Source organism: Halichoeres trimaculatus, unplaced genomic scaffold, assembly GCF_033239565.1.
Source record: "Halichoeres trimaculatus isolate MK-OKI-2021-1 unplaced genomic scaffold, fHalTri1.1 fHalTri1_scaffold_2, whole genome shotgun sequence".
Classification (NCBI taxonomy): Eukaryota; Metazoa; Chordata; class Actinopteri; order Labriformes; family Labridae; genus Halichoeres; species Halichoeres trimaculatus.
In genome coordinates this window covers 12,245,418-12,257,248 of record NW_027437180.1, presented here as the reverse complement: position 1 = coordinate 12,257,248, position 11,831 = coordinate 12,245,418, and the positions used below count along the sequence as shown (strand labels likewise).

General features: G+C 40.3%; 1 pseudogene; it reads left to right on the top strand.

Moving 5' to 3' along the window:
* The first annotated feature begins 8,842 nt into the window (after positions 1–8,842).
* LOC141785418 (myeloid-associated differentiation marker-like protein 2) lies at positions 8,843–11,289 on the top strand (annotated as a pseudogene).
* Positions 11,290–11,831: the final 542 nt, after the last annotated feature.

Below are 11,831 nucleotides of genomic sequence, written 5' to 3'. Positions count from 1 at the left end.
TAATGCTTTATCTTGTCTTATTTTGAAACATTCTGTGTAGTTTATTTAAAGCCAATATCTGATCCAGCATGTGCCCCCTGCTCCTCTTTAAATACTTGCCTTTATCTTTTTAAGTTGCAGTGTTTAACCCTTTTTACTGATCATATCGTCACCCTTTAAAAATAATGGTCCAAGTCATTTTTTCTAGTTTTTTGGAAAACACAAAAACCTTATCAAATACAGAGCATATGATATTTATTTATCGTTTCAATCAAAAAGGCCTTCACAGTGGATGACTGTTGACATGCATAGAACATTGTTTGTCAATCATGTAACATTAAACAATAAAGTGACTTAGGCAACTTTGAACTTGGCTTAAACTGCCCTTTCGTTCCATAGTCCACACTCAAAACTGTAAAAAATTACCCTGAATTAAGTTAAACAAATGTCAGGTAAATCAAATTGGTCAGGAGGCCGCCCCTTTCCTCACTTCTCCAGGTTTGCTGGGATTTTAGTGAACTTAACCCATTTCCAACATCCAGTTTTGACAACTTTTTGAAACCTGACCATTTACTGTCCTTTAATTCCATAAAGAAAACTCAAAACGTAAATACCTTCAACCCAAATTGAACAAATGTCAGGTCATTCCTACGCTGAGTATACATACTCATACATCTACTACCAAACAGCAAAAACATTTCTTTAAGTTTGAAACTGCACGGCACACGTCACCCCGCTGTTGATCTCTCTACTCTGGCTTCTAGTGGCAGCTTCAATTAAATACAGAGCTCTTCTTCTGGCTTACAAAACATTGATAAGAACAGCTCCTGCCTACCTGGGGTCCCTCACCCAGGTCTACACTCCTTCTCTCCCACTACGCTCTGCTTGTGAAAGACGCCTGGTGCTCCCAGCCCAGCGCGGCTCTGAATCACAAGCCAGACTCTTGTGCCAAAAAAGTGGAATGAATTACTTAACTCTACACAATCCACAAAGTCTCTTTCTACTTTAAGAGATGTCTGAAGACTCATCTGTTCAGGGAACACTTAGGCCCTCAATCTGACCCTTCTCCTCTTTGTCCTCAGGGGTAGAATGAGTCAGAAGGTCTCAGACGCAGCTCTTGGTGAATTTTCAGCACTAATTACTGAATGTTGTTGAAGGTTGAAGTATACTGTTGCAGCAACTAATTATGGTTAGTTGGCGAGATTGTTCTACATTAAAAAAAAATCTTCTTGCACTTAATGGCAGCACCTGCAGCCAAATAACTTGTGGCACTTTGTTGTGCTAATTAGGTTTTCCTTCTGCCCACTAAATCCTTGTGTTGTACGTCACTGTGGACAAAAGCGTCTGCTAAATAAAACTGTAAAACTGTAGAAAACTTTGAAGGGTATTATTGCCTTTTGCTCATTTATGTTTGGTTGCAGAAATAATTAGGCTAGCCAGAAATAGGTAGCTATCTTTAGCTAAATTTGTTGTGAAACTATAACTTTGAATTTAGACTAAATTACTACACAACATTATGCCCTAGCCTTAATGATAGTGAATCTGATCACTCACCTGTTGAAACTGATTCAAGAATCATGTTTACAGCTTCCAGTGCTCTATAGATTCTGTTTCTTCTTGAAGCAAAAACCATCATGAAAGCTTGGTAAATTGCCCAAGTCACATATTTTATCCTAAATAATTCAAAAATTTGACTTAGGCTAGAAATAAAATGGCCTAGGTCGCCCTCTTGACACAGGCCATTGTCCTATAGAGCATAAAGAGCAGGATCCTTTAGGCTTTAGATAATTTAAACCAAAAGCTCATTTTTGTCAAAAAATGACTCAGGCCATTATTTTAATTGGGCGACGATATGTAAACATGGAAGTGTTAAATGTGAACAGAGTTTGCATTTAATGAAAGGCAGTTATATCAAGGAAAACTTTAACTACATGAGTGCGACATCAAGTGCAAGCTAGCTACTCATTTCGAGTATATGGAGCGAAACAAAGCCTAACCAGCTGACAGAAACTATTGAATGTTTATTGAATAACGTGCTGTCATTTCTGAGTTAAACTTATTAATTGACAAATAAAATTAGTTGACGATCCCTCAGATCGGTTAATAAGTTATTCTTTTGAAATAAAATTGCTAACTAAAACTTAACTTCTCAGTGGAAAAAATCAGCGTAATGAGGAACAAACAGTCCTCTTTAACTCCTGATGTCACTTTTACACACCTGCAGCATGCCCTTCAATTTATTTCCCCTGGGCTGCCCTCATTTACTTCTTTGGCTACAAAAAGAGCTGCAATTGATGTGTCTGTGTGGAGTACATTCCATCTACTTGTTACCCACACACACACACACACACACACACACACTCCCCCTCTCTTAGTCCCCCACTTACAAATTAATTACTTCCAGCTACGATGAACTCTGCTTTTGATGCTAAATATAGCGATGGGCACTTGCAGCAGAAGGGAGCTTAATGAAGTTTGTGCTGGTTTTGTTTCGGGGACGGAAGTTTTGAACTCACAGTTACGCAACTTTACAAATTGTGCCGATCCCCACATTACTTTCATAATGTACAAACTGATGACAATTGGAGCAGCTATGAGGAAGTTTTGCTCAGTAATAATAATCTCAATTTAATGTTGTCAAAAAGTTGAGCTGAGGGCCAGGCTGCTGACCATCGTGTGGAGCCACCTCTGCTTAAAAAAAACTGTTAATGTTTGGGAACTGAGGAGGCCAGTTTCTGGAGTTTTGAAAGTGAAACCATTACTAATAAAATAGTTTCAGGTCTCTTTTGATGCACCATAGGTGAGACAAATATTGTTGAGGGGTTTAGCTGTAGGCTTCAATTCTGCATCTGAACTCTCCTGCTACAGAGGTGTGCTGTTTTAACATTCTGCTGGATGGACTTTGGCACTGTCTCACGGAAATAACAAGCCCTTGGTTGAATATGTTACTCAAAACATGATTATATTGATCAACATCCGTGATATTCTCCCTGCTGTGTCAGCTACAACTAACCTGAGTCAGTGGGAGATATTCCTCCAGGCAGTTTGTTTTTACCATGACACAACTTTCTCAGTGTTCTCTTGTTCTTGTTCCTACTTCTTTCCAAAAACATCGCTAGTATTGTGTCTAAAATGAGCACTTGTTAAAAAAAATAAAACATTAACATTCTTCCACATACAAAAATGTATCGGCCAACTTTGAAGTATCTTCTAATAAATTCATTAAATTATGTTTCTATCATCATCCAAGACAGCATCTTTACTTTTGTGGAATTAAAAAAGAAGTTTGTTCAACTTTACATAAAATAAAATAAAATAAAATAAAATAAAATAAAATAAAATAAAATAAAATAAAATAAAATAATAAAAAGACTTAAAGATGTATTTCTAACCCTTCCATGACTTCTCACTGCTGTCATCAGTTACACACTTGTGCACTTTAAAGTCTCAGCTGGAAATAGAGAAGCCAGTGTTTGCAAAGGGGGTCTGCATGTCCCAACAGTCATACTACTGCTGCTTTGTAACATCAGCGCCTCCATGTGGCAGCTGGAGGGATGACAAGTCTTTCCAGAAAAACCTAGTCTGGCATAATACATCATTAGGTAACTTTAAATTGTATTTGAGTTGTCTCTTTTTATTATTTTTTACCTTTTAAAATTAAAAACATTTGTCCATGGTTGGATTAAGACTTTTATGCACTGTCTGCCTCAAACTGTAAGGAGGAATCACTTCGCTAAAGGGAGCAACGCAGTGATTTATTTTGTCTTTAGTGATCATGATGAACTCACAGATCTAAAACACTGTTTATATTCATCTGTTTGCCATTACTGAAGTGTTTTGAGACATTTAGTATGTAAGTGAATATGACCAGTTATCTGTACTGGAGGTTTCAACAGACCCCCCCCCCCCCCCCCCCCCCCCCAAAAAAAAAAAAAGACTCAGTATCATTTTGTTTCACTTAAACCTCAGGTATTGTAACATTCAAACATGTTTTCAGGTCAGAGATGTATCTGATATCAGCTCAACATCAGGAGAGTTAAACCAGGTCAAAGCGTTAAATTTCAAGTTTGTTGTTAAAACCAGCTCACACTGTCTGTGTGTTTGTGCTGTGTAAGTGACGTGTTGGGCTCTGCGTTCCAGTTAATGAGGTGTAGTTAGAGTAGTATGTTACCAAGTGACAGGTGTTGTATCACCTTGTGTATAAAGCTTAAAAAAAAACAGAATTCCCATGTGCAGACTGTGTTAAAATACATCACAGCAGATTGAATGATTTTCAAATCAGTTTTACTTTGGTATTTTTATTTTGCACAAGTGGAATTAAAGCAAGTGTTACTGACTTGATCTGATTTGTAAATGATGCTCATCAGAGATCAGAGCAGCCAGTCTGGTACTAACACACTGAGGTATTTACATCTTAAGTGTTAGTTTGAAATTACAGTGAAAAATGTATCGAGTCCCACAATGCATCAATGAATGTGCAAATACATAAAAAAAAGCTCTGATTGATCTTTCTATATGAGGCTATTGATCTATTCCTGCTCTGCAGACCTGGGACCATCTCAGCATATGACATGTAACACCTGAGCATGATTGATACGCAGCTCATGCACTTTTAAATACTTTAAAACATGAACCAGTGGGCAGAGATAGACACACACCTGCAGGTGGAGACAGAGACCCGAGGACGGTGGGGGAAACCAGTGTGTAGAGGACCGACTGAAGCTGCTGGAGAGACTACTGTTGGAAGAAACCATTTCTTTATGTGTGAGACCTGGTGGACATGAGGACCACATGAATCATGACAGGTAACATATTTAGGCCATGTTAGTGGAGCATAGTACATAGTGGTTACACATCAAAGCACATTACTTTGTTTTCTTGATTGTCAAAGGCTCTGATGGTGATCAGTATTTTTCAGCTTCCCCAAAGTATGATGGGTAACTGTTGGCTTATCTCTGTTTATCTCTGTTAAAAAGGAAAAACAGGGAGAAGTGGAAGTATGCTGGACACATTAGAAAAATGAGTGTAAACTGTAAAAAGTTGTTCCTCAGTAGAAAAACTGTTGGCCATCAGCTGAAAACACTGTTTGAGGTGTGTGTTTTCTGTCTCGGGTCTCTGCTGTCACCCTTTGTTATTTTTCTATATTTGGTATCAACTTTGAAAGACGCTGATTCCATCAATACTTTTATATTAACAGCTGATGAGGTGACTGTGTGGTATACGAAAGGTGTCACTTTTGGTGACAGACCCACAGAGAATTAGCTTTGAAGTTTTATTTTCATTTACTGAAGACTTATTTTAATAAACTCAATTCCAAAAAGGTTGAGACACCGTAAAGTGTTATAAAAGGCGGATGTTATGGTTTGTAATGCAAAGATGATAAATGTTAAAAAACTGAAAAAGTTATGTAACAAATAAGCCAGTTTAACACCATAACTCTTCTACTACAGAGCCATTTCAAACATGCAGAACATGGTTTGGGATTGTCTTGCTGAAACGTGTAAAGTCTTCCCTGAAAAAGGTGTTTTCTGGATGGTAGCATATGTGTTACTCCAACACCTGTTGATCTGCATTAACAGAGCCTTCAAAGAAGAGTGAACTCCCCATGACGTGAGCACTCCTCTTCTCCATACTGTCACAAACACTGACTTTGTAACGTGTCCTCATAATAATCTGCTCCCTCTTCATTCTAGACCAGAGGGCAGAGCATCCATAATTTCCAAAAAGAATGTCAACATGTGATCGTCAGACCACAGGCCTCACCAAAGAAAGAGACAAAGTAGAGTTATCTTTCCTTTCCCCTTTCGCTCCTTTCTCATTCCTTCTTTTCTCTCCTTCACTTCTCTCTCTCCCCTCTCTTGTTTCTTTTCCCTTGTTTTTTCCCTTTCCTTTCCTTTCTTTCATGGGTAACCGACAAGAGAGAGTGACAAAGTAACCACAGGAGACAAAGTTTAAGTTCCCAACAAGAGAAGAAAACAAAGTAGAGTTCTTTCCTTCCCCTCTTTCCTTCCTCCTTCCTTCCTCTCTTACCCTTCTCTCCCCTCTACGTCCCCTCTTCCGCAAGAAACAGACGAGAGATAAAGACAAGTTCCTTATGAAAGAAGACGAGGTAGACTTTTCTCCTTTTCACATCACCTCCTCTCTCCTGCCTCCCTCTCCTTCCACTCTGCCTTTCCTTTCTTCATTTCCCTCTGCTTCCTCTCTCCATCCCATCTCTCCTTTATTCTTCCCTCATTCTCCTTCCTTTTACTCTTTCTTCCTTTCTTTTTCTCCTCTCTCCTTCTCCTCTTTCTCTCTTCCCTCTCCACTCTCTCCTTCCTCTCTCTTTCCCTTCTTTCCTTCCTCTCTCTCCTTCCTCTCCCTTTTCCTCTCGCTCTTCTTCATCTCTCTCTCCTCTAGTCCACTACCCAGAGTCCTTTGCTGGACAGGTGAACTTTGGCATGTTTGACAAGAGAGCGGGTCTTCATCGTATGCTGACTGGTGTAGGATCATCAGTGGTATATGACCAAACCAGTCTCTGTTTGACTTATTGCAGTAATGTATGGTGGTTTATCAATAAAGTATGGGTGGGCAGATCTCATAAAGATGACCCATAACAACCAACAAAGAGGCATGTGTCAGTGGGTCATATTCAGTTGAGGTATAGCTATGGGTGTACAAAGAAAAAAACAACAACAAAAGTTTAAACTAAAAATAAGACAAAAATCAATTCAAATAATACATTTACCTAAAAGAAAGAAAAAATAAAAAAAAACCTAAAATAAATAACCAAGACAAACCAAACTGAAACAAAAAACTAAAATTAAAAACTAAAGAAATGGAAATCAAATATAGAAAAACCAGATTTGAACATGTTTGAATGTCTTTCACCATTTCAACATAACGAAAAACAAAAAGAAAAATGTATAGAAAAAAATAAACTAAAATAACTAATCACCAATATATACAAAACTAGCATAAACAAATTTATATAAAAATTAAAGCTATTTAACCTTGAATAAAAAAATAATAAAAACTGAAAAACTTGAATGAAATCTCAAATAACATACTTAAATAAATAAATTAAAATCATAATGTGAAAAAAGAAAAAAATCAAACCACAAACCAGAAAAAACTAAATATAAAGAAAGGCCAAAATTATGAGAATCACAAAAAAAAAACAAAATGAAAATAAACTTATTAAACAACACGTAAAAACTAAACTAATAATTAAAAAGCTCTGAAAATAATGTGTGTGTTCCTTCCAGAGTTCAAAGTCATACTCATAAGGTTTACTCTTAACTCTCCATTGGTCTGAGTGTGTTGTACTGTCTGTGTATGTGTTGTGTGGTCGGGCGCTGAACTGTTCAAGGAGTACCCGCTTCTCACCCAGAAACTTTTGGGATAGGCTTCAGGCTTCTTGAACACTCAGATTGATAGCTTTGTGTGAGTATATCAAGTATTTAGTTTTGTATTATCAGATACTTCTGTGCATCATGGGTTAACAGCCTGGTCTGATACAGTTGATAAACTCTTTTGTATAGATGGTTTACTACTTTGAACTGTGTCCTTGAATTTTTAACAAGGTGAAAAGTGAGGCCAACTTAACAACAACTGAAAAACTTAAAAGGATGATGGTGTGGTGATAAAGCCAGGGGTAAAGGTAGTGTCACATACATATGCTGAATTCTTCTACAAATCTAACATCTCTCTGTTTGTGGTATTTCCAAGCTTTCTGTTTGAAGAGTCGTCATGTCTCAGTTCAGATCTGACAACAAGGACATCACCTCATTCCTCATGTGTCTGTAATGTGTCAGTAATGTGTCTGCATGCCCCGACTCCACGCCCAACCACATGTACCCCTCATGGCCCAACCCTACATAACTTCCATTCTGGTCCCACTGACCGGCAGCCCCCTCCTCTGCACAGAGGGGAAGGAGAAAGTGTGAGAGGAAGAGTGTCTGACAGCGAGGACCTGGGAAGATGAGCACTGACATCTGAGAGCTGATGGCTGTTTTTCACTCGTGGCCACATGGACAAACATGAGCGTGAACAGCTACTGACAGGTCGGTCGTACATTTGGTATCCAGTGCAGAAGATCCTCTAGAAATTTCTATGACTGAACTGGACCGGTATAGCTAACGGGTCAGAGCGGACCTGCTTTCACTGGCGCTGCCTCTAGTAACTCTGCTTGACTGCTGGATGAACTGGATTTAAAGAATCTACAGATGGACAGACATAAACTTCCTCATAACATGACCAGAATCTCTACCAGCCATTCCTGCTTTGTGGAGTCTTGATGTTTGAGACCTGTGACTGTTTCTACAGAAATAGATCATCAGAAAGTCCCTGACAAGTCTGTAAACACAGCATGAATAGGGGAGTATGAATCTGCAGGGGTGTTGAGAGAGTGATACATTTGAATCTCAGAGCCCACACAAAGGGGGATATAACAGCTGAGAATACCTGGGAGACAGATAACCTGGAAGTTTTTAACTTCAGTTCATCATCCAAGGATCTCTGTGTGAGGAGGCAGCAGAACTTTCCAGACACATGTCGATGTTGTGACTTCATCAGAGAAAATCAAAAGTGGAAGTAGAGGATGAGAGCACAGCCTGACTGCTTCAGTGTTAGAGGAGAGGCGACGGCACACAGAACTGAAACTTGAGCTCTATCTTAATATCTGTCAAAAACTGTTTTCAGGTTTTCTTGGATGGACGTGGACAGGCTGCTGGAATGACTTGATCTCTGAGTCTTTTGCACCAGGACTCTGTTTTTTCTTTTGGGCCTTGAGCAAAGACTTTCAACCTGTGTTGATTTAAAGCTTCTCTACATCTTCAATCTCCTTTAACTTCTCAACAACTTCTCTTCTCCACCAACACTCATGGATACTCAGGGTGGTCCGTTCCTCAACAAGAAGGCCCTCTGCTCACCTCTGGGTGCTGCCCGCCTCGGTCAGTTGGCAGCTGGCTGTAGTGTGGTTGCCATGGTAACCCACAGTGCAGGCTACAGCGGCTCACAGGGTGTGTTCTGTATGGCGGCATGGTGCTTCTGCTTTGCCATGACGGTTGTGGTGTTTTTCTTGGACGCTACTCGTCTCTACAGCTGCCTGCCTGTGTCCTGGGACAACCTGACGGTCACGGGAGCTGCATTTGCCACGCTCATGTAAGTCACATGATCAGGTGTAACTAACTCAGATGCTCTTACAAAGCTTGCTCATGAGATTTACCTCCCTAGCTTTGCTTTCATCATCATCAGGAATACTTTCACTTCTGGTCACGATCTGGTCTAATCTCAAAATCCTTGACTGCTAAAAGTAATAAAAAATCAGATGCTAGCATCATATTTTGGGTACATTATGGCTACAATTTATGCTAAGTTATCACAGCTTGTATTTTGGTGACTGACTGGCTAAACATCTCCTGCCCACCAACCTACGCCTAACAGACAAAGATAGCAGCTACATTTGGAAATAAGCTGAAAATTTAGCTGCTTAAGAGCTATTTATGTGTGCTAATTAAAAAAAGACTGAGTGTCTATGCAGCTGCATAAATCAGAAGAGCCATAGTATCACCCACTTTCTGCTCCAGACATTTATAAATTATTGTTAGTGAACATGTTAATGTTGTATGCAGATGATACCTGAGTGTGCTGCCAGTTTAAAAAAATACACTCAAACGTCAGACCAACTGATTGGTTTTGATTCAGTAATTAGCTGTGGGCCTTGCTAAATTAGATGATTCAATTTTAACTTGCCATCCATTATTAAAAGTCGTTAAAGCTCCAACAAAACCAAAATGGAGACTCAAGTTGAGATTATTCTGTCATATCTGACATTCATGGCTGCGGTGAAAAACAATGTGTGTGAAGTGTTCCTGATTGTCTGTCTCCTCCCTCAGGTATGTGACAGCCTCTGTGGTCTACCCGCTCTTTTTTGTCCAATCTGAGTGTCCGTACGCTGGCTGTGACGTCCGGAACTTCCGCATCGCAGTGACCGTCTGCTCAATCCTGGGCACTCTCGCCTATGGAGCTGAGGTTGCCTTATGACGAGCCAGGCCGGGCCAGGCCGTGGTGGGCTACATGGCCACTGTGTCCGGCCTCCTCAAAGTGGTTCAGGGTTTTGTCGCGTGTATCATCTTTGGGGCTCTTGCTAACGGGAGCGAGTATTCCCGCTATGCTGGCACTATCTACTGTGTTGCAGTCTATGCTTTCTGCTTTGTTCTAACCGCAGTGATGGTCATCATGACCGTGTGTGGGCGGACCAAAGCTATACGCTGTATGTCCTTCGATCGCTTTGTGGTCGTGTTCACCCTGCTGGAGGTTCTGCTTTACTTCAGTGCTTCGGTAGTGTGGTCCGTGTTCTGCTTTGACTCAAAATACGGCTCTCCTTGGAGACCCTCATCGTGCCCGCGGGGGAAATGTTCATGGGACAGTAAGGTTGTGGTGGCTGTTTTCTCCTTCGTCAACTTTGCCCTGTATGTGGCAGATCTGATCTACTCCCAGAGGATTCGATTTGTCCCCTCACATGTGTCCACAATCTCCCGAGCATAGAGCCATGTGGGAGCCAATCACACAACTGTCTTCACAGGTTTATTTCTTTTTTTATTTTGCTTTAACTTTTTGTTTCTGCATCAATATCTGTAAGACAAAACGAGGGATGGACGGGTATGAGTCACAGATGTCAGGCCCTGAACATTCCTATGCTGCACATGCTCTTCTGCCCAGGCATCCAGACGTCCAAAATTCACTTTGGAATGTGAACAAGGAATCTCCCGTCAGCCACACCCCACCGAGGTGACACCCCATCTCTTTCACTTACCCCCTCTGCCCTCTGAGAGATGTCAGGAGACCAGCCAGCCTCACCCAAGCAGCCAAAGCTCACTGCTGCAGCCAAGTTCTCATAAACCAGTACACCCCCACTATTATTAACACACTTATAAACACACTGACCTGCTGCCAGTATGTGCGCTCAAATGATACGTTACATTTCTGACTATGAATAGTTAACCTGGAAATGGCATCTGTGGCATCCAGGTCATCTGCAGACTCACCACCAGGGATGTACCCCAGCTGCCAAAAATAAACAAGAACTGTCTGCGGTCTATTAAAGCTGTGAGGCGGCGCTCAGAAGAGGCCGGTGTCTTTAGAGGTTCTCTAAAACCTTGATGAGACGCTTCCCTCTGTCCAGGATGGTAAAGACTCAACTCCTCCAAAGATGACCTGTGGTGACCGGGGAATTTAAATACATTCACTCAGGAGATAAAACATTTGACATTTATGTGTCTTTAAACTACAGGTCAAATGTCAAAAACCTGTTTACCTCTACTTATTTCCTTTTCACCACCTCTGAATGAGCAGGTATAGGTGATACACAGTGGGATGAGATTGTGACACAAAGCTCATAAGCTTTAATTAATGTGTTAATTTCTCCATGAATCAAATATGTTTGGGTGTGAATATCACTGAAAACTGCACAGAGATTTATTGTTTTGCAGTTCCTCACAGTATCTTGTTTTAAATTGTCTTGATCATAACTTATTTTTTTGCATATCTATGTTTTGTTGCTGTACTTTTAAATTAAAAGCTGTAAACCCCACGATAAGCTAGCTTTCCACCATCAAGCAGCTGACACACAGAGGAAATGAGTGATGTGTCAGTAAAGTGTGACATTGAGCTGCTACAGAGGACACTAAAATCCTCCTTAAGGGTTTTTGGAGACCAAAACAGGGGAGTGATACAGTGCACGTTACATCAATGTTCACCAGGTCTCCAGAGACTTGACTCTAAACAAAAGGTTGTGTTGAAACCTTGTTTAACCAAACATGATTTGGAGACATGTTTAAGGTATGTCAATGATATATATAAAAAAAAAA